Genomic DNA, 23574 nt, shown 5'->3' on the forward strand with positions numbered 1-23574 from the left:
ACTTCATCCATACAACCTTTCACTTCTAGGTTGCTGATTCAAATCTATACCATATGGGCAGTGACTGAAATAAATATGGAGGCCACACAATCTAGTTTCTACCTAGCACAGTGGAATCATCACAATTGGCATCCCTGTTGACATCCCCACCAACAGGAACAGGGCAAATTATCGAATGAACCTGATAATTGAACCTCACAAAAATCTTTCTTCTCATTCAGAGTTGAGGAACATGGATGGGATTTTTCTGGGGAAGCAGGCATACTATTGCTAGTGCTGCTTCACGTGCATGAATAAACAAGACTGCATTCCCACTCAGCTCCTCTGGCTAATGTCTCCAGTGACTGGCAATGCAATGATGAGCCCTGCGAGCCCAAGTCAGCTGGCACAGGCCAGCCATGGGTATCTATGAGTAGACATACCCTTAGTCTGCCTCCAGTTTACCCTGTTCTCCTTGTCCAGTGGGCAGGAAACCTCAGACTTACACTTGTTCAGATAGTTCTTTGTACTAGTCCTGGGTTTATGGGTAATATTTTTTTTGCCCTTGCCTATATGTCTGGATGCTGTTCTGTGGCATCCCTCTAATTTAAACAGGATTAAACAGGCATCTGATGCATGGAATACCATTGCTTTAGGGGAAAAAGTGTGAGTGTGGGCTTAGCAGACACCATTTGTGGTCATCCCACTCTTGTGGTGAAGCTCTATGCAGGTTTTCCCTGTTTTGTCCTGTGGGAGAAAGATGATACCCGGCATGCAACTCCACTCACAGACTCCACTCATAAGTTTACAAATGAAGCTATGTAGCCAAAATTGTAGCAAAAGCTGTTACTAAGGGACAATTCAAGGTGACCATTCAGGTCACCTGCATAACACTTCCAGAAGATGAGACTGGGAGCTTAACATAATAACTTTGCTAGACACTAAAAATCGTGGTCTTAATAAAGACACTGAATTTATGGCTTATTACAACAATCTGTAACCCACTAAACCCCCTTTTTTGTCCTATGACTATAGGGGCGTTAATGGGCCACTTCACCTTGAATCGGCCCTTAGTTTAGCATAAGTAGTTAGCACATATTCTATCTGTCTGATCTTGTATGTATCTGTGACACTGAGACCTTTCCCATACCTGAGGAAGAGCTCTGTGTACAGTAGACCCTCGTTATAAAGCTCTTCCCAATAGCGAACCTTGGGCTATAATGAGCGTGGTCCCTGGATCCCACCTCAAGTCCCGCCCCCCCCGTGCTGGGGGTCTGAGAGCTCCTCCAGCCCTTGGGCTGTAGCAGGGGGCTGACAGATTTTCTGGCCCTGGGGCCGGGCCAGGACAAAGTGCTCCTTCAGCCCCAGGGTGGTCAGAGAGCTCCTCCGGTCCTGGGGCAGAGTGCTTGTGGGGCCTTGGCTGGAGGCCAAGGCCCAGGGCTGTCTCTCACTGTAACGGACCCCTGGCTATAGCAAACAAATGGCTTTGATCTCCAGGAGTTCACTATGGCAAGGATCAGGGGGTAGCCGTGTTAGTCTGTATCCACAAAAGCAACAAGGAGTCCAATGGCACCTTAAAGACTAACAGATTTATTTAGGCATAAGCTTTTTGGGCACGAAAGCTTATGCCCAAATAAATCTGTTAGTCTTTAAGGTGCCACCAGACTCCTTGTTGTTATGGCAAGGGTGTACTGTAGTTCAAAAGCTTATCTCTCTCACCAACAGAAGTTGGTCCAATAAAATATATTACCTCACCCACCTTGTCTCAAGCATAAATAGGGCATTCAACATAGCGTTACTTTAATGTTGATTTTTTTCCCTCCAAAAGCAATATCTGCTTCTCCCACATCTTCCCAGAGATCCCACTCCACTCAGAGCCATTAGTATTAACTTAGGTGCTCAGTAATATAACACATATGCTGTAAGCAGTCTCTATTTTCTTTCAATTCAGCCATTTGTTAAAGTTTTCAATATTTTTATTTGATCATGTGCAGGAATTTTTTTTTCTTATTTACACACACAGTTTGAAAATGATTTTGAGTTGTCCTGCTACTAGACTCACAATTGGGGTGGGTGGTTTTGGTATTCCCTGTGAGAAGCAACTGTGTTAAAATGGAGGCACTGTCATTTGAAAGAAAATGAGCCACATAATGTTAGTCTGGCACTCACTGATCAAGGACTTTTTTCTCAGACACCATGCTAACTGCAGCAGGAGCCATGCATTCAGTAAATTTGTTGGCAGACAAGTCAGTCATGGAAAAGGAAATTCTGAAGCATGCTTTATGAGAAAGCAAATGAGATATTGAAAGCAATAGGTTCTCTTTATAAGTTACCTCTGAGGCCTGTGTTGATTTCATGTGCACTATCATTTGGACTATCCATCAGTTTCAGAGTTGTAAAATTATTTCCATCTACAGTACTTTAAATTCCAATAGTATTTTTGGGCCACATGACAGGGCTTGGGAACAAACAGAAACCTTATTAAAAAGCTGTGTGTGACCAGGTGCCTTAACCAGTCTGTAGAACTAAGTCCGTGCACTACTATATGGAGTCAAAAACTCACCTCCTTCCTGTAGTTTTCTTTTTTTAAATAGAACTGGTTGAAAATTTTAAATTATTTTTCTGAAATTATTTCACAATTTTTTAAGCTAACCTGCAGGTTTCAAAAACAAAATAGTATTTATTTATTCAGCATTTTTCATGGACTTTCTGTATTTGGAAATTTTTGTTTCAAAATGATTCCTCTACCCACCCTTCTCTCCTAGCAGAGGACCATTACAAATTCATGCCTACTGAATTCATTCAATGTCACATTAAGACCGTTGAAAAGAAACCAAAAAACCACATATTACACATCCCATTATACAGGGTTGCTGTGATAGAAATTTATCAAACATAACTGAACTGCTATTTAGTGTGCTTTATATGGATGTACATTTTAACTATGGCAATGAAAATGTGTTTCACAGGGAAATCCAATGCACATAATCAAAAAACTATTTAATATATTTAAACTAGAAATTATGTAAGTTTTGAAACTGGGTGAATTTACTTGTGGAAGTTGCTCTGCAGACTTGGAAAGCATGCAAACCAAAAACAAAACAAATATATCTCTTGAATAAAGAAGAGATTAATACAGTTTCCAGAAAGGTTATGGACTTTCATAAAGGACTCTACATAATATTAATGTTTATTAAAGTTTATGAAGGTTTTATGAAGTAAATTACTACATCTATTTGATCAATGCAGTTATATGCCACCTTTTTTATTGCACATTTTTATTGCTTTTGATATAAACAAAGGTTCTGATTACTATCATAGCTTTTGTTGGCATTTTTCAGTGTTCAGTAGAAATTTTCAAAAAAAATTCATATATTTTTGATTTTGTTGGAGAAAAAACACCACTTTCAGTCCCACTTTTATTCCATCCTCCCCCTATTTTTTCTATTGAAAAGATGTTTTTCTCCATAAAAAGAAAACATTTTTTAAATTAAAAAAGGTTCACTTAAAAAAACCCCTAAAACACAGAACCATATAAACAAAAAGAAATATATTTATATATCTGATCAGCTCTTATTAAGCACATTCAGAAATCTTTGAACTTTTCAGGAGGGTGGAGCTACTGCCTTCTTGGAAAGCAGTAAAAGCTAGGTGCTAAACCCCAAAGGGACACTTAATTTTGGGAGCAGCAGAGAAAATCACCACAGCAGAATATAAACATACTGTATTTTCCTTGTCAGTAGGAGCCTGCAATACTGCCCTTCTGCCACTATGAGTGCTGTGTGACATTATAAAACGACGAGTATTCTCAGGCATACTCGCATTCCAAAATGGCCTTTCCTAGTACAAAGGAGGCACTTCTGGCTTCAAATTCCAGACAAATAAATCATCCCCATTTCTAATGGAATTAAGTAAAGTGATAGCGTGGCAAGCAGGAGGCTAAACTTGCAGTAGACACCCTGATATTGTATCTCTCCCATGGATCTACTACTTAGATTTTTGGGAAGGTCAGATTTCTGGGTTAATATCCTCAGAATGCAATACGAATAGGATACCTCCCCTTTCACATCCTTTCTTCTTAAATTGCTGCAGCATAGCTTCCTCACCCCCCAGTGTTTCTGGAAAATGCCCCTTGCACAGGGGTAACTGCATATTTCATTGAATGATAGAATGTGGCTGTAGCCCAGCTAAAAGGTTCATGTCACTTATTGAAAAAGAAGCCTTTGAACATTTGTTTCCTTTTGTTCCCTCTCCTCTTATCCAAAGTGGTGATTGTATAAATTGCCCACTTATTTTCTGGCTACTAGTAGCCATTAAAACCTGGCTTGCCTAACTGAAACTCACAGGTGCAGCATTTACCAATTAGTGGAAATCTGAAGCAACAGGTGCCTTCTGAGATATTAAAAACATTGCAGTAGCAAGCTACTAGGAGAAAGTCAATGTAGGTAACTGCTTCACAGAGGGAGGATGCAGAACTTCAGAAAGGAACTCTCAACTGCTAACTTGCAATAAGACTTTTACTACTCTTAGGTAACGGAAAGAAACTATCCCATGTTTCTCTGGTTTGGATTATGTCTGTGTTGCTGTTGTTAAACCCAATATTAGTTAAATAATTGATTTCAGCTATCTCTAAAGTACCTTTTCTTCTGGTTTTAACAAGCCAACTCACCTGCTTGACTCTCGGTGTCTGCCCATGTTATCTGTGGAGTAAACACTACCCCATCTCATCCTTTCCTGCTTTGTAGCTTTCCACTGTTGATCACCTCAGCTTGTTCCTTTGTTACTATGTGTTTGAATTATTGTTGCATATCATGTACTAGGTTATCTGTATTAAGCTCTGATTCTGCAAACTGCTCCGCATGGTGTGACCCCTGCACAGCTTCATTAGCTTGAGTGTGATTCTGTACACTCTCAGTGGTGTGACCACATATAGTTCTGTAGCCTTATTTTGTAAGTGCTTCCAGACAGTGGCTATGTTATGTTTGTAAAGCTCGATGTATGCGTTCAATGTACCATAGGTAAATGTTGCTCCTTTGTTGTGTGGTAGCAGATTTTCAGGACCTTGCAGATCAGTTTCTGGTTTGGAGCAGAAATCAGTGATGCAGAGTCAGGTATTTCTTTAGTGTAACTTGTTTATTTACCAAATGTACATGTATGCTGTTTCCTTGAACAGAGATAGTAACAGACTGTACTCGGTCTACTCCCTACTTCAGAGATTTTGGTCCAGACATTTCTGCCCCACAGCTTTATTGTTTCTCTTTCTCTCTCTCTCTCTCTCTCTACAGGTTATCTCACTGCATTGCTGATTTACACAGAGCAGCAGTTGTTCAACACCAGAATTGTTTACATAGGAACCCCCTTGTCCAGAACTCCTCAGCTGAGACCAAATGTAGCCTCTTTAACTGAAAAAAGTTTTAGTGTTAGTGCATGAGAGAGCTGTGAAACCACTGAATCTACTTATCAAGATTCTAGATGCGGTTACTGAATAGCATCTTAACTCTTTTTAAGGGGATTTTCACCTTTGGTGATTACATCAGTGACCCCTAATTGCAACCCATTGTAATATTAACAGTAGTAATGACTTTATCCCCTTAGCAGTGATCATAGTGCAAAGATCTGTGTGGCCAATGTAATTTTTAGAAGATAATAACTCCACCCAAAAAATAATAAAATGAAACTAGACCGAAATCAGTCCATATACATTTTAAAAAAAGCATTGAAAGTGCTGGTATATCTGGAAATCCCAGAGATTGGCAGAATTCTTGTATTATGTGATATCTGAAGGTGGAATGGTAAAACAGGAACACAGTATGGTTTTTCTGAGAAATACAACTATTTTAGTAGCGACTAGTACTGTGGAGGTCTTGGACTAGTCAATTGGCTGTAGGGTTTTCAAAGTGCTTCTGCAGGAGTGACAGTAACTATATACTCTGTATGTTGGAGGCAACTGTGAAAATGCATTTATGACGTAAGCAGGCTATCTCTCATTTCCCCCTCCCCCCACCATGGATGTTTTTGATTTACAGGTCAAGCATTTACAGTACACATAAGGCTTAGGCTCTGGAGGTAACTCGTAAACCAACAAAAATCTGAGTATTTGGAATACCCTTCTTTTAATCATGTCTGCTTTAGGGCAGAATCTATGTGTAGTACATTGACGTTTGTAGAGAGGGCTTTTTAAAATAAGATACAAGTTGTCTTTTAGTGGCCACCTCAGCAATTATATTCTATCCATTGTGTCCACAATTGTCTGAGCACAATAATATGGAAGCATAATTAGATGCTTTGTTTGAAAATACAGTCCAACTCTCAGTGCAGTGCCATGTTGCTTGTGATTGTGAGAAATCTTATTTCTAATTAGAAGAAATAAAGAAATGCTAGAGAACCAATTCAAGTTGTGTATGCCTCTGGGTCAGTACTGACTCCACTGGCATTACTTTTTAGAAACACCTGTGGGATATTCTTCTTCACTTTGAGATCAAGTTTGCTGCTTTCTTGTGGCCTGAGGAGTGGGAAGACCTGCATAGAACCACCCTGTGTGGCAGTATTGGGCAGTGACGATGCTACCAGCTTTCTCTTAACTCCCTGCAGTATTGCTTACAGTGTCTCTACCAGGGATGCTGGAACAATTTTTATAGTGGAGGTGCTGAGAGCCATTGAACCAAACTGTAAACCCTGTATATAGTGGAAATCACTTCAAACCAGGGGGTGCTGCAGCACCCCTAGTCAGAGCTGACCCTTGGATAGGGTGAATTGGGGTGACTGCCCCACGCTTCATGTTTTGGGGGGGCCCCATGCTTCAATAAACTCAGGACTGTCCCGATATCTAGACCTTTGTCCAGCATCCCGACCAACGTACAATTGGGATGCCATTTGTCCCGATATTCAGGTGAAGAGGCTTGTGGCAGGTGGGAGGGGGGAGGGGGGTGAGGAGGTGGGCGAACAGCAAGGAGGAGAGCAGCAGACTGGGGGGGGGGAGAGAGGGGCATGTCAGATGGATGGCAAGGAGACTAGCAGGGAGGCGAGCAGTGGGCGGGAGCGGGGTGAGGAAGTGAGGGGCAGGAGGATGGCGAGGAGGAGGGCGGTGGGGGATGAGGAAGTGAGGAGCGGGTGGGCCGGGCAGACAACGAGGAGATTAGTGGGGAGGCTGATTTGTCCCACCTCCACCTCCCAGAGATGGCCCTGCCCCTAGTTCCGGCACCTATGATATCTATTTCTTTGATCTCTTCAACCTGCTACCTCTCCTCTGTCTGGAATCAGATGTGCTGGGTGGCAGAACTGCTCAGGAGTCAGTGGTTTGGCTGAGAGGAACAGCTCTTAAGACTGAAGCATAAAAATCATATTTCCCACAGTGAATCTGCTATACTGGTAAAGGTGTGTGTACAGAAAAGGGCCCTACAATAGAATATTACATAGTGGGAATAGCAATTTTTTTTCTTTAACTGTCTACTAGGGTCTCATTTCTAGGGTCTTGTCTTCTCTGCTTAAAATGGTGTGATTTTTACCTCTGGGTAACTAATGTGCATAAATGTGTGAGTTATCCTGGGGTAAAAACACAGGGCACTTTAGATTTACCATGAGGTAAACAGCCCTATATCCCCTCCAGGGATTGACCTCGGTTAATTTACCTCTTCATAAAACTGAAGTGCCTTGTCTTTCCTCTGACAAAGTGGGTGCGGTAATATCTTTTATTGGACCAACTTCTGTTGGTGTGAAAGACAAGCGTGGGAGATGACACTAAGCTCTGCATAAGCGTTAAACCTCGTCTCTCTCACCAGATTAGTTGGTCCAGTCCACAGAAGTTGGTCCAATAAGAGCTATTAGTTCACCAACCTCTGTCTAATATCCTGGGACCAACATAGCTACAACACCACTTGTCTTTACTGTGTTTTTTTACCTCCGGATAGCTCATGAACATTTATGTGCATTAGTTACCTAAGGAAAAAGATACCTTTTTAGCAGTGGAGACAAAGCCTGAGTGAAACTCTGAGGAGTTGGACACTATTGCTGCTTTCTGCCTCTGAGGTGGCTGCATTTCAGTAGTACGGCGTTTCTAAAAAGTACCTGAATGATTTCTTTCTGTACAAACATATGCTCAGATATGGCAGCAGTCTTTGTACAGGCTAACTTACACAGAGCTCCAGAAAAATGCCTTAAGAGACTAGACTGACAGTTGCATAAATGAATGAGGTTTGTGTTCTGCTATGAATTTTTTTAATGCTAAAAACTATTCATCATATGTTAAATGTCAAAAGAGGCAAAATCAGGGACACTTTGACTTGTGGACCGATGGAGTTCTACACAAATGTATGTGTCTGGAATTAGTTGCATGATTGGATTTGTGAAGTGTTTGAGATCCTTTAGGATAAAATATTGTCTTTTTATATGTTTCCTTTCATTCTGGGGACTCCCAAAAAGCTTCCATGAGCTCTACAGAATTAAAATACAGTCACCTGCATAATTGTCAACTCTTGTGATTTTTATCACATCTTGCAGGAGTTAGTGTTTTTTCTTAGAGCATCAGCTCCTGGAATCATGTGAATGTGAAAAATCTCAACTTTCATTTTTTTAAAGTTTCTTGCCCTAATGGCTGTTCAGAAAAGCATAAATTGTGAAGGTTCAAAACCGACAAAGTGAATAAAAAGAACCGAAGTGTAAAAAAACAAAAAACTTTAAGGCAATCTCAGTGTATTTTTGGGACTGGGCTCCTCTTTTTGAAGGCTTAGGTTTGACGATACAGCCTCTGGTGAAGAGGGTGGTACCCAAGTGGTGAACTGTAAAGCAAAACAGTGAGGTGCAGGAATATTTTGGTCCAGGACAACAGTAACAACCCTTTCCCCCCTGTAAAGTGGTATGCGATCTTGAACAGACAAGACCTAGCTTTCGAAGACCTCACTTGAAAATTGCACACATACAAAATGGGAAATTGCTCCCTAGGAAGGTGTACTGCGGAAAGGCAGCAGGAGGTCATAGTGGATCACAAGCTAAATATGAGTCAACAGTGTAACACTGTTGCAAAAAAGTAAACATTATGCTGGGATGTATTAGCAGGAGTATTGTAAGCAAGACACAAGAAGTAATTCTTCCACTCTACTCCATGCTGATTAGGCCTCAACTGCAGTATTGTGTCCAGTTCTGGGTGCCACGTTTCAGGAAAGATGTGGACAAATTGGAGAAAGTCCAGAGAAGAGCAACAAAAATGATTAAAGGTCTAGAAAACATGACCAATCAAAGAAGATTGGAAAAAATTGGGTTTGTTTAGTCTGGAGAAGAGAAGACTCAGAGGGGACATAACAGTTTTCAAGTACATAAAAGTTTGTTACAAGGAGGAGAGAGAAAAATTGTTGTTCTTAACCCCTGAGGATAAGACAAGAAGCAATGGGCTTAAATTGTAGCAAGGGCGGTTTAGGTTGGACATTAGGAAAAACTTCCCAACTGTCAGAGTGGTTAAGCACCGGAATAAATTGCCTAGGGAGGTTGTGGAATCTCCATCATTGGGGATTTTTAAGAGCAGGTTGGACAAACACCTGTCAGGGATGATGGTCTAGATAATACTTAGTCCTGCCTTGAGTGCAGGGGGCTAGACTAGATGATCCCTCGAGGTCCTTTCCAGTTCTATGATTCTATGCACATATAATAAACTGTATGGTACTCATTTTAATTTCTCCTCTGAGGAATGCAGGGCTGGGCTGAGCCTGCTGGGATTTGACTCTGCAATTCCAGGAAGTTGGTGTATTAGCTAGGAGCATGTCTACAGCAGCACTTACTGTGCAGTGAGCTGGCGTGTCACTCTATAGTGCTGCAGCAACCATGCGCCAGCTATCTGTGTGCACCCTGCTGATGCACACTGAAAGTTCTCTACTGTGCATGTGCTACTGTTGTTTCAAACCACAGCATGTCAGAGTCCACAAGGGAAATTTTAATAAGCATCAGTAGGGTACACATGGACAGTTAGTGCACCGTGCGGTGAACACTGTAGATTGACACCCCAGCTTGCTGCACGGTAAGCGCTTGTGTAGAAATGCCCTTAGATCACTGGAACTACTGCCTCTGGGGGGGAAAATCACACTCTATTTTATTTTAATTTTTATTTAATGGGAAAGGTGAATGTGAATGCTCTGACACAGCCCCTTAACCTAGGACCTGACCAGCTGCAGACAAGCTAATCCTGGGAGGCCTTCCCACTGTTTCAATCAGAAGGCAGCCAGGGTGTGCTCTGGGTGTACTTGCTCGCATGGTATTTTAAACTGAGTTATTTCTAGAGCTTGATGATAAATGCACTTAAGAAAAAAAGAGAGACAAGAAAACAAATGAAGCTGAAAAGTAGCAATTTATTCCCCATGCCAATGGGGGCAAGTGATGTGCTCTTTGAAACTATAAGGAGATATTAATAAGCAGCTGAGAATTTCAGAATGTGAATGTCGCATGGCTGTAGCAGGGATGAGTTTCAGCAGCTTCAGGTTTTTATGGCATACTGTGGTTTACTGGCTTTCTCTATAAAGATACAGCGTGGCTACGCTGCGCATCCCCTCTTAGACACACTAGCATTGTGTATACAGTTGTATAATGAATGTATTCTGTAACTTGGGGTTACATTCACAGGGAAATATTGATGACTTTTGCTGCAATCCTTGCTGGGCAAATTATGATTCTCATGTAGGGATCAAGGGGTGTAGCTTAGGAGGACCGTATTATCTTCCACAGTCTGATGCCTTTATCTGAGCCAGCAGTTTGTGATGCTGTGAACTGCAGGATTCAAGTGACCTTTCACAGTGATATTCACAGCAAGTAGTACTAATAACAAGTGTGCCCAAAACAACCAAACCCCAAAACAAAAACCCACAACAAAACACTTCCCTAAAATGTTACTTCATTATATTTAAAGACTTCTTGCAACAATGGGTGCCGCCATTATTCATGCAGCAACCATCTGAAGTCTGGTGCCTGACCACTGGCTGTGATTTCATTATGCTTAGAAACACAGAAAAATGGCTGTCTCCGTCCTATTATAGGGAGATGCTGTTTTTTATATTCCCTCGGGTTAAATTCTTTTCTGTACTGCCACAGTGGACACACTTCATTAATACTTCATAAAGTCATTCTCTGGGATGCTGCTGTGTCAAAGTCACATTCTGTAACTGCTGCGTTTGCTTCACACTCAGCTTAATTCATTTCACTGAACTCTGGTCCACATGGTTCTTGCTGGATCTATAATAGCCAGAGATAATTCTGGAGACAATTGTCATTGAATCAGGTGGCTTAGCATTGCCCTGAATTAGCTAAAAGCAGTTCTCAAACACCGATTTGGCCGAAATTGATATAAATTTACAGTATCTTTTGTGTATTACTACATTTTGTTTATATAATACTTCTGCTTATTTGGATAAAGGGGCGTATTTATCAGTGTGCTTTGTTTGTTTTTCAGGGGTTAGTAATGCCACTCCACTGAATGCTGATGTGTACACTTTGCACCTATGCTCTGTGAAGGAAGAGGCAACTTAGAAATGTTCTCAGTGTATGAAGCTGCCTCTTTTTACCATTCCTGTATTTTCTTCTGCATCATTAATGGTTGCGAAGGCTGTGTGCTGTGTGTTTGAATTTTGTGGGAACTCAAGTAAAGCCTGAGTTAAGACAAATATCTTGGTATTTGTAATCTTGCTTTTTTCATAGGCTTTTTGAGGCCAAAATTCTGAGACCTGGTGGACTTCAGACTGGAGATCTCTGGTGGAATATTTTTTTTTAACTCTAACACAATTTCTGGCAGTTTTAAAACATTATTGCTGAAAACTTGCCAATTCTTAAAATCTAAGCTTATGAGCAATGTATTTGCAGTAGAGGTTTATGAAGGAAGAACATCTACCATGGTGATGTGCAGCAACTTCTTAGCCAGTACAATTTAGCCCACTCTGCTGCTCATGCTCTTGATAACTGTATGTCCCTGTTTCCATAAGAAATAATAACTGGAAATGGCCACACAGTTTATCTGTGGGGTCATGGTGTGTTATCTTCTGGTAACACAGCAAATAATATGCAAAATTAAATCCTAACCATTAAGTTTTCCTCCCTGCCGCCGCCTGCCCCTCCCCCCTAAAAAAAAATCTGGTATGGCTCATGAAAGTAAATGCAGGGTTTTGTATAAAAAGGCCACGTCTGTCCTTGGTAAAAGGTGTATTTTTTAGTACACAATCTGAAATTATAGGGCTAAATCCTTCCCACTGGCATACAGACTGAGTAAAGGCGCTCAGACAGTAGATTCATTCAATAGCCACTTTGCATGAAGGAACTACTGTAACACTTTCCCTTAACATGGTAGTAAACCTGAGTTGTCCTGTTCACATTCATTATAATTGAAAGGGGGGGCGGGGAGGTACACAACCATGTTAACAAGTGGTGGGGATGGGCTCTCAACAGCCATAGTGTGTTAACACAGTGATCAGCACAACCTATAAACTACAGTGCAGAAATCATCTCTATCCCTATGAGCTGTCTTTCAATAATTTCTTCAGGCAGCAGCCTTCCACAGCAAATCCTAGGTAATACCCAAGTTGTTGCAGGATCTGGTCAACTGCTTGACAGACTGATACGCTTATCTATTTAATATTCTTTTTAAAGAAGCATGACTAAAAGGTGGAATTTTCTTCACATCCGCAACAATGAACACGATGTTTGTATGAGAACTAAAAGAGGGAAAGAAATCCTGGATCTATGTGTATGGTTATCAACAGGGCTGGCTCTGGCTTTTTGGCCGCCCCAAGCAAAAAAACAAAACAAAACAAAAAAAAACCTGCGGTGCGGCCGGAGCGTGGGTGCAGGGGGACTGGCTGGGAGGGAGGGAGCGGGAGGGAGAGAGAGAGAAGGGGGAGGCCAGGGCTACAGCAGGGGCGCTGCCACGCGGCCCCTCCTGCTGCATCGTCTCCTGCCACGAGGGCTCTGCTCCGGTCGGCGGGGAAGGAAGGAAGAGGACTGCTCTGCAGGGTGCTCTGGTTCTTCGCGCTGCCGCCCGCTACAGGGCTGCTGGAGGGAACGAGAACAAAACAAACAAATAAACAAAAAATGCGGCCATGCCACCCTAGGATTGGGCAGAATGCCGCCTCCAACATCTGCCGCCCCAAGCACCAGCTTGCTCAGCTGGTGCCTGGAGCCAGCCCTGGTTATCAAGAACTGTTTAAAATTATCTCATCCTTTAACAAGCAGGTGCTTGGGGCGGCCAAGGGAGAGGGGCAGCACCTGCGGCAATTCGGGGGCGGCAGGTCCCTCACTCCCTCTAGGAGCGAAGGACCTACCGCTGAACTACCGCCGCCGCCGATCACTTCTGCTTTATTACTTGCTACCATTAATCTACGATCGCGGCTTTTTTTTTTTTGCTTGGAGCAGCAGAAATGCTGGAGCTGGCCCTGCTTTAAGTGAATATTTCTCTTCATGTAACAAACACTAGTGACCTTGCTGAAGATTAGGGCTGGGTGACATGTTTCTGATTCTGAATTATCTTTCATTATGTAAAGACAGATCCCCTTTGTTCTAATTGCATGTGCCTGAAAAGACTTGACCAGGCATCCAGCATGAAATAAAATCCCGTATGCTGATTTTGTGTAATTTAATACGCAAGATGTGGATAGTGTTTCACGGCATTGGAGGAAATTATATCCTAAATTTCATCCAGCACCAACTGGAAAAAAGTAAAATAAAATCTGGATTCTCTGTAATATAACTGGCCTGTTCACAATGAATGGAACAGGACATCTCCAGACACACAATTTAACACACAGCTGAATTTGAGTCATTGCTCATCTTGCAGATTTTTAACAGTAAAATACCCAGGCAATGTAAATATACTATAGTTTTGAAGACTCATAAAACTATTTTTATTCTCTCCTCATATTAAAAATTTTGAAGATTTATACACAACATAAGTTGTCTAGATTCATTAAATGGGTAATGCGATACATCAACAATATGTGCAGTAATACTCCATATTATGTAATAGTCCATATTAATAAAAAGTGCTGACAATAGATTACATGTCAAGAAAGAGCAGTTTTAAAAGATGGAGTTGAGTTTTATTGTCCAGAGATAATCAGGGCTTTGATAAATACTCATTTATCAGTAGAAGGCTAGTCCAAAGCCCACTGAAGTCAATGTAAAGACACCTGCTAGCTTCACTGGACTTTCATTCATGTCCTAGAATGATAGATAAGCACAGATATGTTGGAGTGGGCTCTCTGTTAAAGTGCTAGAGAAAAACGTGCAGTTAAATGACAGGAAAAAGTTTGAACTCAGATGGTTTTAAAAATTCTCTGAACCCCAGAAAGAGTTACAAGATTTACAAAATTTGATTCCCAGCAGTTTGTCCATACTAAGTAGCAAGTCTGCTTATCATTTTGAATCTGGTTATAAAGTTTCACATGTTCTTTGTAAAAAATTTGACCTTTTGATTTAAGAACGACTTCTGCCTTTTCTTGACTATATACTTCACAGGACAGTCATTCAAGCATTGTCAATTAAAACCAAAAACATTCTAGAAAATTGCCTGCCATCCATAGTATTGATGTGTCCAAATGTTAAAGAGCACTATGAAATTAACACACAGTAATATAAATGATTTTCCATTCTTCGCTGTTCAGATTAAACATGCTAGAATGGGTAATTAACATGCATGAAAAAGAGCTCTGTGAAGCTCGAAAGTGTCTCTTCCACCAACAGCAGGTTGTCCAATAAAAGATATTACCTATCCCACCTTGTTTCTTTCATATTCTGGGACCAACACAGCTACAACAACACTGCAAACTTTTATTTATTTAAATTTGTTCTGCAAGCTTGTTCTGGGAATACTGTAGTCCATTTCTTTTATGGGGAAGAAGAAGAAAATGATTAAAAAACCCTTACTAATGATGTTCTAATATGTTCCAAAATTTAAATGTAGCCAAGCAGATCCCAAGACTAGACTATCCCAAGCAGATAATGTTGTGTATCTCTTAAGACAGAACTTTTCTGTGTGGCTTAAATAGCATTTTGCCCCTTGAAAAGATCCCTGATCATATTGAATTCTGACCCTCCTTTGTTTCACACTTTTCCTGTGGGCTATTAAATGGAAGAGCAAACCAATGGTGGTTTAGATTCAAAGTTAACTGAATTTAAACCCTATAAAAGTTAGTCTGAAATGCCTTAATAATGTAAAGTGTAGTGCACTTCATAGAAATTTGTATGAACTATTGAGATTCTTTCTGAATCTTGAAATCTAATTTTAGCCAAAAGGTTCAAAATGAGAGGGTTTTCATGCTTGAAACAAACAGGTGATCTCTAATTATTAAGAGAAATTGGTTGCTGAAGATTGCAATTTGATGGCTGACAAAGGTGCTCATGTGAAAATCCACAATAAATCATTGGTGCTTCTAATTGTCTTAACTGAGACCAAAATGACTTGGGCCCCAATTCAGGAAAGTATGTGATTAACTTTTAAGTAATGGGGTTTAAGAATGTAATGGGGTTTAAGAATGTGTTTCAAGTTGAAGCATGTGTGTCACTGTCTTTCTGAATTGGGGCTTTAGGTTTTTGGGGTGTGACTGTATTTGCTGGGGGGGTTTATTAGGCTTCTGATCTAGTTTGGATTACAGACCTATATTTCTTTCTTACTATGTGATACTCATTATTTGTACCACATAACTGCTGGAGGGGTTGATAGGTTTTCATTTAAGCAGCTTTGGTGTTTAAGACTTCTATGCTTTATCAGTGTTTTCTTCTGTGCATCAGTAGCCATAAATATTATCTTTTTATTGTAAGTTATTCTAATTTCCTGTAAATTGCAGTACATAACTCTGATGGAGACTCACCTTGCCTGCCTGAGGTTAGGGTTTATTAACTGTGATCTGGCTAATGGGTACATAAATATGTCTTGAACTTTATGCAGGCGATTGCTGCCTGTTGTGCTTAAATTCAGAGTTTGCTAATATTAAAACCAAAACAAGCCCAGCATGTTTGCTTTTTCTCCAATGCACTACATTGCACTGATTCTCGTGTAGAATCTCAGACGCTTTAGTGGCATCATACTCACAATCTATAAAGATATTTTGCTGCAAATTGCTGTTGCACCAGCTGTTTTTAGTCTTTAATATGCTGTGATTGCAGTACAGACCTTTGTGTAGTCTCATACAATATGCCTGCCTGGATAAGAGAGTTTGCTCTATTATATATTCCATATAGAGGAGAATCTTTAATCCAGACAGATATATTCCTAATATTCTTCACTGTTCATTTGAATTTGTTCAGGGATATATAGTAATGTACTCCTGAGTGTGTGTGTGTGTGTGTGTGTGTACATACTCTCTCTCTCTCTTTTTCTCTCTCTCTCTCTTTTTATATATATAAAATGTCTCTTTTCCTCCCCCCACCCTGGTGGAATGTCACATCAGCATGTGTGACCATGTGACCTTATTTCTTTGTGGGCTTTCCAAAAGAAGATCTCATATTACTACAGAAAACAGATGATGATGATGATGATGATTTAGCTCTAAGGGCCTGTGTTTTGGGAGTTTGAGCTTCATGATTGGCCAAATTCATATAACATTACAATCCATGATGATGGGTAAATGCTGCTAATGAGGTGGTTACTATACTTCAGCATATTCAGATGGTAATTTCATTGTGATCTCTAGACTTACGCATTCAATTCACACACTGCAGCTTTAAATATGAGAAAACGTTGAAATTTTCTGGAACAGGAAATTAGACAATTTACAGTATTGCCCATCACAAGCTACAAAATATTGCTGAAAGTCTATAATTGACCTTTATAAAATCTTTACTTGTGATCAGACAATTAGCTAAATGGTGGCTGGAACTGAAAGAACAATTGACATATAGTAATATGATATGTAATTTATAATTCTGAGGCACATGCCATTTTAGAAACTGTATTAAATTTTAATGGTCTCAATTTTCTCTCCGACAACCTACAGTAAGTTCTTCAGTGATGGTAAAGATATGTTCTGCTGCAGTATCTCGAGGGCAGAAAGTATTCTCTAGGGTGTGGTTAATTTAGAAGAACTTTTTTCCCTGCTCTATGTTGACAAGCATTTCAGTTACCAACACTATCTGTCAGGGTTGACCTGTAAATACAAAAGCTTGGTGTTTCCCTACAGATGACATTTCAGTCAGGCTGGGTCAAATCCCTTAAGAAATCAAAGATGTCTATCTCGAATGTCAATGGAAATGTATTTTTCTATTGATAGATTCTAAGTTTCTTTTAGAATTAGGGTCACTCCTAAAGGAAGTGCAGTGTTTACCACCACATTGGAGCATGCAGTGTTATCTTGGAAGTCCAAGATCCCCAATAGACCCGCCTACTGAAGGCAATGGTGGTGATTGGAGGCTGCTTTGAGGTCAATAAAGCCAATGTCACTGCTCATTAAAAAACCTGTAAACATGCTAATTCAGAATTAAATGTGGTGATGGGAGGAGAGAGTAGAGGAAACAGATGTCATCTAAAGGAATAAATTTTGCTACATGTTTTCAATCCAAAATATTGGAAGTCCTGTGATTACCATTTTCAGTTTCCTTCCTACATGACGGTATTAGGTCTTTCTATCCTCTCCCACTGCACAATACATTGCTACATTGATTTGGTTTTAAAAATGAAGCTTATCCAACTTACTAAGGGTTACTGAAAGACAAAGAGCCTGAAAACAGTTTTTTCTAAAAACAATGCTTCTGCTTTATTACTTGCTACCATTAATCTAGTAGGATGCCTATGAGGTTTCAAATATTCCTAATTTATGTCTCATATATTAGAAATAAAAGCATTGTTGGCAAAGCCCTGTGAGTCTCTATGTTGCTACTTATAAATTGGCTGACCTAAATTTGCACCACATTTAAGGTAAAAGAAATGAACCAGAGTGGGCCATATGAATTCATGGAAGTGCAATGTGTCTGAGTGACTTTCCTCTGGAAGCATCCTAAGGACTCTGGGTGATATTTTCAGCTGGTGTAAATCGGCAGAGCTCTATTCACTTTGGTGGAGTTCTGTCAAGTTATTCCAGCTAAGGGTCTGGCAGTCTGTGCTCTGTCCAGGTTCTTTGGTTCTAGGGCTGAGGGTGCATACCTTAATCCAGGATTTCCATTGTCTGTCTCATTTTAGCTTTGACCTCAGATAAAAATGCCAGCTTGAGAATGTAGGTAGAGAATTGGATGATCACTTGACAAATGAGCTAAGGTGTCTAAAAGGGTGAAATTATGATCCAAGGAGGAAGGGTAGAACAGCCAGGTGAAATCCCTACCCCAGGGAAAACAGTGATTGTTTTACCATTGACTTCAGCAAGACCCTGATTTCATTCCAGGTCTCCTTGCTTGGGCTTTGGGAATTTAGCCAGATGTGTCAGGGGAAATGCCACCTCGGTACCCAAGGTTGGCAGTGCATGTTCCTGGAGGTACCATAAATAGAAATGAAAAGCTGGCCATGTTCTCTTCATGGTGATCACAAGCTTTCTCACATAAGTACATGATCATTCTGAATTGAGAGAGTGCATGGTTTGCTGATTCACCTAAATAAATATTACTGCTATTTGTATTCTTGTAGGGTGAATTAATTATCTATTTCTTATAAGCAATCTCTGCTGTATCATTCCTTATGTTCTATGAAAGACTATAGATACAGTAAAGAATATCCACCGGAGATTACAATCTTTTAATAATGAGGCGATCTTAAACTGCCCTCAGCAGCAGAAACAATGCTACTAAAACCCAGTGGTTTTTTTCTTTGACCCGGCAAGATGAACTTACTATTCCTCAGTTGCTTATACATTATTGACACTAGTGTGGCAACTGATAACACTGATCTACAATTTTTGAGAAGTAGTCTGCTTCAGAGGTAAAAAGTGCTATTTATTATGTATTTTGATGTGCTGAATTCAAATATGACAATTAAAACAACTGATTGGCTACTGTTTCTAAGATATTTAAGTTTTTACATTTTATGTCTATGTATATTGTGTAGATAGTAGAGTTTTAATCATAAATCGTAAACCTAGGTCTTTTCATGTGTTTATGGTTGCTTTACATGATATTTCACCTGTCCTGTTTATGTAACACTTTAAAAATCAGCAAAAGGGTTATATAAATAAAATTTATTATGAAACAAAAGGCAAAAAACTATTATGTACATAGTTTAGTCCTATTCAGTGTCTACTCGGCGCTTCTTGGCTTGTCTCTTGTATTCATTAAATGGAGCATCTCTTGTCACTGTCCAGCAATAGTCTGCAAGCATTGATGGGCTCCATTTGCCCTGATAGCGTTTCTCCATTGTTGCAATGTCCTGGTGAAATCGCTCGCCGTGCTGGTTGCTCACTGCTCCGCAGTTCGGTGGAAAAAAATCTAGATGAGAGTGCAAAAAATGTATCTTTAGTGACATGTTGCAACCAAGGCTTTTGTATGCCTTGAGGAAGTTTTCCACCAACAACCTGTAGTTGTCTGCCTTGTTGTTTCTGCGACAATTTATTGCCACTAACTGGAAGGCTTTCCATGCCGTCTTTTCCTGGCCACGCAGTGCATGGTCAAATGCATCATCTCGAAGAAGTTCACAAATCTGAGGACCAACAAAGACACCTTCCTTTATCTTAGCTTCACTTACCTCCGTGGAAAATTTCCAAGGTTACTTGAAAGCTGCTTGTGTTTTGTCAAAGGCCTTGACAAAGTTCTTCATCAGACCCAGCTTGATGTGTAAGGGTGGTAACAAAATCTTCCTTGATTCAACAAGTGGTGGATGCTGAACACTTTTCCTCCCAGGCTCCATTGACTGTCGGAGTGGCCAATCTTTCTTGATGTTGTGGGAATCTCTTGCACGACTATCCCATTCGCAGAGAAAACAGCAGTACTTTGTGTATCCAGCCTGCAGACCAAGCAAGAGAGCAACAACCTTCAAATCGCCACAAAGCTGCCACTGATGTCAGTCATAGTTTATGCACCTCAAAAGTTGTTTCATGTTGTCATAGGTTTCCTTCATATAGACTGCATCACCAACTGGAATTGATGGCAAAACATTGCCATTATGCAGTAAAACAGCTTTAAGACTCGTCTTTGATGAATCAATGAACAGTCTCCACTCATCTGGATCGTGAACGATGTTGAGGGCTGCCATCACACCATCGATGTTGTTGCAAGCTACAAGATCACCTTCCATGAAGAAGAATGGGACAAGGTCCTTTTGACGGTCACGGAACACGGAAACCCTAACATCACTTGCCAGGAGATTCCACTGCTGTAGTCTGGAGCCCAACAGCTCTACCTTACTCTTGGGTAGTTCCAAATCCCTGACAAGGTCATTCAGTTTACCTTGTGTTATGAGGTGTGGTTCAGAGGAGGAGGATGGGAGAAAAAGTGGTTCCTGTGACATTGATGGTTCAGGACTAGAAGTTTCATCCTCTTCCTCTTCCTCGTCTGACTCAAGTGAGAATGATTCTGGTGCATCAGGAACCAGCAGTCCTCCTCCGTGGGGTACTGGGCGTATTGCTGATGGAATGTTTAGATAATGCACAGTCCACTTTTTCTTCTTTGACACACCTTTCCCAACTGGAGGCACCATGCAGAAGTAACAATTGCTGGTATGATCTGTTGGCTGTCTCCAAGTCATTGGCACTGCAAAAGGCATATAGATTTCCTTTTCCTGTTCAACCACTGGCGAAGATTTGTTGCACAAGTGTTGCAGCATATGTGTGGGGCCCACCTCTTGTCCTGATCTCCAATTTTGCAGCCAAAATTAAGGTGATAGGCTATAGTGGTTATACTGCGCTTTTGTGATGCAAAAGTCACTTCACTACAAACGTAGCAGAAGTTATCTGCACTGTTCACCCAAGTACGAGGCATCTCTGCTCACTTTGGCTAAACAGAAATGTGTCCCTTTGCAAAATCAAACACTGACAAATAAGAGAGCACGACACTGTATGATTTCTAGAGCTGATATAGGGCAATTTGTTCAGCAGAGTGATGTAAGCTTCGTTATGATTGCATCATCCATGACTTCTAGGAATAACATGATGCAATTCCTATCATGTATGACGCAATACCAGCTTCAGATTGCATCATTCATTGTTTTGCCTAAAAAGCAAGTACTGTCCAAACCCAGTCATAGATTTATTCATAGATCCAGTCAAAGATGTATTTTAGTCGTTTCTGGTTTAAATTGAGATCCCTTCCCTTTATAACTCACTTATCCTCCGCCATTCCCAAGTCAAGGGTCGTATATACTGACCCAATAGCATATCTTGAAAATTAAAGCCAATCAACAATTTTAAGCATCATTTTCGTTCTCAGTGACGCAGAATAGTAAAGTTTGACTACATTTATTTCAGAAGCATTTTGGCTGTAGAGCAGTGTAATAGGGAAGAAACATGTTTAGACCTGTACATCAGCAGAATTACATGAACCATAGAAGTGCTGCAGCTATTTCTGAATTTATTTGTAACATATTTAAAATTCTAGAACATGGTAATTCCGTATGATAAATGAAACAGTTCCATCAAAACTATAACAAAGTAGCTTTATGCCTGAATTCAGCTGTCTCTCTAAAACATTGAGGTATATCAACATTTGATGATGGTGGTCATAGAAGGAGATTTTACTAAACATATATCAATGTGCAGGTTTCTGCATTATTTTAATTCAGGTTTTGATAAATTATGTAGCACATACTTGACTTTTGTTAATATCATCACACTGTACATCAGGGTTAGACAAAGTTGTTTTCTGCTGGGAAATGTTCCAATTTCTAAGGCTAACAATACAATCCTAATATGTAATTGTAAATAATTTCCATTCTACCAAGGAGAATATTGTTAAAAAGTAACACTTTACCAGGATATAAACCTCTTGATTATCAAGAGGTAAAACTGCTGGAGAGGACCCCTCCATCTAGAAAAAATGATTTTTTTTTTTTTGGCATTTGTTATGTACCCAATCATAAGAATATAAGAACGGCCATACTGGGTCAGACCAAAGGTCAGGTTAGCCCAGTATCCTGTCTTCTGACAGTGGCCAATGCCAGGGACTTCAGAGGGAGTGAACAGAACAGGTAATCAAGTGATTGATCACTTAGTTCCCTCCGTCCCCCCGATACCGAAAAATATTTTTATTTGTAAACTGCTTAAGCATGGGTATTTACTAGCTGTAAGACTTTGTAGATAATATGGAGTTATATCTGGTAAACTATGTTGTCACAAGTTGGTAAGGACTTCATTGTTTCATATTTAATTTTTTTTATTAAAGTTAATGTTTAAAATTAAATACACAAGTTATGAGGGAAGGTACGGTACATATGGAGTCAGGCTTGAGTTATGAGGGATTACAGGTATCGGTTACAAGGATTACGAGATACATACATATCACATAACCAGCATAGACCCAGATTGGGGTGTGGGAGTTTTTAAAGCGTTAGTGGATAAGTGGGCTTTGGGTATGCCACCCATGGAATGTATTAAAAGTCCAAGTCAGTATCAGTGTAGCGAATAAGTACATGGGTGGGGTGCGTCCCTTGGTTTGTCAGGGAAGGAAATGGGTTATTTCCCTGGTCGGTGGTCTCAGTTACTTGACCTGGTACTGGCGATGACCCGTGATGTTCTGTATAGATGTCTCTGGACCACCTGATGGTGTCAGACACCATGAGCTGGGCGTAGCGTTGACCAACTCTGCACATTCTCCGTACCGGCTTGTTGTGGGGGTCCCACAAGCCCAGGGCTCCCATGATCAGGGTGTGTATCTAGACCTTGTAGTCCTGGGCTCTCAGGGTGTTGGCCAGCGGGGTGTACTTAAATACATTTCTTCTAAGCCAAGTGTATGTGTGTACACACAAAATAAATGTAAGTTCTAGATATGAGTCTGAGATGATGCAAAATTACTCAAGATAGTTAAATCCAAAGCTGACTACGAAGAGTCACAAAGGGATCTCACTAAATATTAGCTGTTACCCCTCAAGAAAGAAATCTTGGAGTCATAATGACTAGTTCTCTCCAAATATCTGCTCAATGTGCAGTAGCAGTTCCTTCACACCCTCTCTCCCTCCCCCCCCCCCAAAAAGGGGGCGGAGAAAACATAATAGAATGTTATGAACCATTAGGAAAGGGATAGATAATAAAACAGAAAATATCATAATGCTGCTGTCAGGGCTGGATCCCCACTTTGAACTTTAGGGTACAAATGTAGGGGCCTGCATGAAAAACTTCTAAGCTTAACTACCAGCTTAGCTCTGGTTCGGCTGCCACCATTTCAATAGATTCCCTCCCTGGGAAGCCTTGAAAAACCTTCACCAAATCCCTGGTGAAAACAAATCCAACCCCCCTGGGATCTACAACAAGGGGAAATTAACCATCCCCCCTCCTTCCTCCCACCAACTCCTGGTAAATCAAGATCCAAAACCCTTGAATCTTAAAACAAGGAAAAATCAATCAGGTTCTTAAAAAGAAGGCTTTTAATTAAAGAAAAAGGTAAAAATCATCTCTGTAAAATCAGTATGGAAATTAACCTTACAGGGTAATCAAACTTAAAGAGCTCAGAGGACTCCCCTCTAGTCTCAGGTTCAAAGTACAGCAAACAAAGATAAACACTCTAGTAAAAGGT

At 40.4% G+C, this 23574-nt stretch overlaps 1 long non-coding RNA gene across 1 annotated transcript in view; it reads left to right on the plus strand.

Annotated features, from left to right (window-relative positions):
- The first annotated feature begins 4404 nt into the window (after positions 1–4404).
- The window catches only part of LOC135975693 (uncharacterized), a 115726-nt gene continuing 96556 nt past the window's right edge, over positions 4405–23574 (plus strand). Inside the window, exon 1 of the long non-coding RNA XR_010592693.1 lies at positions 4405–4509. This is a non-coding gene — a long non-coding RNA (uncharacterized LOC135975693). The remainder of the gene's footprint in view (positions 4510–23574) is intronic.

Source organism: Chrysemys picta, chromosome 14, assembly GCF_011386835.1.
Source record: "Chrysemys picta bellii isolate R12L10 chromosome 14, ASM1138683v2, whole genome shotgun sequence".
Lineage (NCBI taxonomy): Eukaryota > Metazoa > Chordata > Testudines > Emydidae > Chrysemys > Chrysemys picta.